Genomic DNA, 4,036 nt, shown 5'->3' on the forward strand with positions numbered 1-4,036 from the left:
TATATTTCAAAGGCGTTGATTGTACAAGAAAATCCTATCTTTGATTTACGTGGCAAAACTTCTATTACACTATGACCTTAATTTTCCTGTGGTGCCAGTGATGTTGGTGGGGAAGGCATCAAAAAGGAAAGATGTGACTAATGATAGTAACAGGAGCAACAAGGGGTATGAGTGAACACATCTGTCTAATAAGCTTTTAACCATTGCATATTTATGAAAATAATCACATCCCTAAGTCTGGACAACATATTATCTTTGCTTGTCGCTCTTCTTTTATATTGCCTCACTCTTTTTGGGGGGAAGAGAAGGGTACCTCTTTGCATTGCTTTTCTACTCAAATAAGAAGGGCTTCCTGGTGGTTCAGTGCTAAAGAATCCGCCAGCCAATGCAGGAGACGTGGGTTCAAGTCCTGGTTTAGGGAGATTCCCTTGAGTAGGGAATGGCTACCCCCTCCAGTATTCTTGCCTGGAAAATTCCATGGACAGAGGAGCTTGGCTGGCTGCATTTTATGGGGTCGAAAAGAGTTGGATATGACTGAGTGACCGAGCCCCCACACATGCATATAAGAAATGTAGTGGATTATTAAAAATTATGAAAGAGGAAGATAGATTGTTTCTTACTGGTCACACAAATTTTGGATATTACTTTTCTGAATAAATGCTGAATAGATTTCTTTTCTTCTCCCATATAAATCTTGTTGTTCTGCATTTGGGAGGATACAGGCATTCCTTGCAGCTGTTATGTGTTCAGTTCCAGACCCCCACAGTAAAATGGATATTGCAGCAGAGCTAGTCACATGATTTTTTTTGGTTTCTCAGTGCATATAAAAGTTATACTATACTGTACTCTGTTAAGTGTGCAGTAGCATTATGTCTAAAATAACAATGTATATACCTTAGTTTAAAAGTACTTTATTGCTAAAAAATGTCAACCATCATCTGAACCTTGGGAGATGGCATTATCTTTTTGCCTCCATGTTAATGACTGCTGACTGATGAGGGTGGTGGTTGCTGAAAATTTGGGTGGCTGTGGCAGTTTCTTAAAGAAGACAACAATGGTATTTGCTGTGTTGATTGACTTATTCTTTCACAAATGAATTCTCTGTAACATGCAATGCTGTTTGATTGTACTTTACCCCTAGTAGAACTTTGAAAATTAGAGTCAATCCTCTCAAGCCCCACCTTTGCTTGATTAGCTAAGTTTATGTATTATCCTAAATCTTTTGTTGTCATTTTAACAATCCTCATAGCATCTTCACCAGGAGTAGACTCCATCCCAGGAAGCCACTGGCAACTCCTCATATGTTCAGTTTTATCATGAGATGGCAGCATTGTAATCCCGTCTTCAGACTCCACTTCTAATTCTAGTTCTCTGTTTCCTCCATATGTGCAGTTGTTTCCTCCACTGAAGTCTTGACCCCCTCAGAGTCAACCATGAGGGCTGGAATCAACTTCACCCAAAGTCAAACGTTTATACTGATATTCTTACCTCTTCCCATGAATCACAAATGTTCTTCATGGCACCTAGAATGGCGAATCCTTTCCAGAAGGTTTTCAATGGACTTTGCCCAGATCCATCAGAAGAATCACTGTCTGTGGCAGCCATATAGCCTTGTGGAATGCATTTCTTAAAACTTGAGAATTGAAGTTACTCCTTGATCCATGGGCTGCAGAATAGATGGTTTTTGTTAACAGACCTGAAAACAAGATTAATCTCATTGTATATTCCCATCAGAGCTCTTGGGTGACCGGGTGCTTTGTCAATGTGCAGTTCTATTTTAAAAGAAATTTGTTCTTTCTGAGTAGTAGGTCTCAATAGTGGGCTTAAAATATTCATTAAATCATGTTGTAAACAGATGTGCCGTCATCCAGGCTTTGTTGTTTCATTTATAGAGCACAGGCAGAGTAGATTTAGCATAATTCTTAAGGACCCTAGGATTTTTCTCAATGGAAAATGAGCATGGACTTCAAGTTAACGTCACCAGCTGCATTAGCCCCTAACAAGAGAGTTAGCCTGACCTGTGGAGCTTTGAAGCCAAGCATTGACTTCTCTTCTTTAGCTATAAAAGTCCTAGATGGCGTCTTCTTCCAATATAAGGCTGTTTCATCTACATGGAAAATTTGTTGTTTAATGTAGCCACCTTTGTTACTTAACTCACGTCTTCTGAAAAACCTGCTGCAGATTTTTGTGTCTTGTTTTCGACTCATACATCAACACTTTCTGCTTCACCTTGTACTTTGATGTTATGGAGACAGCTTTTTTTTCCCCTTAAACCTGAGGAATCAGCCTCTGCCGGCTTCAAATTTTTCTTCAGCAGCTTCCTCACTTCTCTTAGCCTTAGCAGAACTGAAGAGACTTAGGGCTTTGCTCTTGAATAGGATTTAGCTTAAGGGAATGTTGGTGGCTGATTTGATCTTCTATCCAGATCACTAAAACTTTCTCCAATCAGTGCTAAGACTGTTTTGCTTTCTTATCATTTATGTGTTCACTGGAATAGCGCTTTTCATTTCCTTCTTCAAGAGCTTTTCCTCTGCATTCACAAGCTGGCACAAGAGGCTGATTTTCTCAGCCCATGTCAGCATTTGACATGCTTTCCTCACTGAGCATAACTGTGTCTAGCTTTTGGTTTAAAGTGAAAGGTATGTGGCTCCTCCTTTCACTTGAACACTCAGAGGATGTTGCAGGGTTGTTAAATGGCCTTACTTCAGGATTGCTGTGTCTCAGGGAACAGGGAGGCCTGAGGAGAGGGGGAGAGAAAGGGGAATGGCTCATGGTGGAGCCGCCAGCACACACACATTTATCCATTGTTTGCCATCTTATGTGGCCGTGATTTATGGTGCCCCCAAAATAATTACAGGGGTAACATCCGAGATCACTGATCACCTATCACTGTAACAAATACCATCATGATGAAAAAGTCTGAAACATTGCAGGAGTCACCAAAATGTGACACTGAGACATAAAGTGAACAAACGCTGTTGGAAAAATGGTGCCGGGAGACTGACACAACACAGGGTGGCCATAGACTCTCAGTTTGTAAGGAAAAGGCATGTCATAAAAGGAGGCATGATTTTATTTGCAAAGCAGAAGTAGAGACACAGACACAGAGAACAAATGTATGGATACGAAGGGAGTAAGGAGCGGTGGGATGAGTAGGGAGATTAGGATTGGCATGTATCCACTACTGGCACTATGTATACAGTAGATGGCTAATGAGAGCTTCCTGTAAGCGCTGAGAGAACACTCAGTGCTCTTTGGTGATCTATTGGGAAGAAAATCCAAAAAAGAGGGGATATATGTATAGGTGTTGGAAGAAAAATTATGACCAACCTAGATAGCATATTGAAAAGCAGAGACATTACTTTGCCAACAAAGGTCCGTTTAGTCAAGGCTATGGTTTTTCCTGTGGTCATGTATGGATGCGAGAGTTGGACTGTGAAGAAAGCTGAGCGCCGAAGAATTGATGCTTTTGAGCTGTGGTGTTGGAGAAGACTCTTGAGAGTCCCTTGGACTGTAAGTAGATCCAACCAGTCCATTCTAAAGGAGATCAGCCCTGGGTGTTCTTTGGAAGGAATGACGTTAAAGCTGAAACTCCAGTACTTTGGCCACCTCATACGAAGAGTTGACTCGTTGGAAGAAGACCCTGATGCTGGGAGGGATTGGGGGCAGGAGGAGAAGGGGACGACAGAGGATGAGATGGCTGGATGGCATCACTGACTCGATGGACATGAGTTTGAGTGAACTCTGGGAGTTGGTGATGGACAGGGAGGCCTGGCGTGCTGCAATTCATGGGGTCGCAAAGAGTCAGACACGATTGAATGACTGAACTGAACTGAACTGATAGCTGAATTCACTTTGCTGTATAGTAGAAACTAACACTGCAATGTAAAGCAAATATAGTCCAATAAAAATTAATTTTAAAAAACTCACAAAAAATAAAATGAGGCATGCTTGTAATTGTATTGGACATTGGTACAGAGTGTCCTTTTGTCCTTCGTGTGTGTGTGTGTATGTGTGTGAGACAAGAAGAAAATCA

General features: G+C 41.3%; 1 pseudogene; it reads right to left on the reverse strand.

Moving 5' to 3' along the window:
- Window positions 1-641: 641 nt before the first annotated feature.
- Window positions 642-2,817, reverse strand: LOC132345287 (tigger transposable element-derived protein 1-like; annotated as a pseudogene).
- Window positions 2,818-4,036: the final 1,219 nt, after the last annotated feature.

This window comes from Bos taurus, chromosome 5 (genome assembly GCF_002263795.3).
Source record: "Bos taurus isolate L1 Dominette 01449 registration number 42190680 breed Hereford chromosome 5, ARS-UCD2.0, whole genome shotgun sequence".
In the NCBI taxonomy this organism is placed as follows: Eukaryota; Metazoa; Chordata; class Mammalia; order Artiodactyla; family Bovidae; genus Bos; species Bos taurus.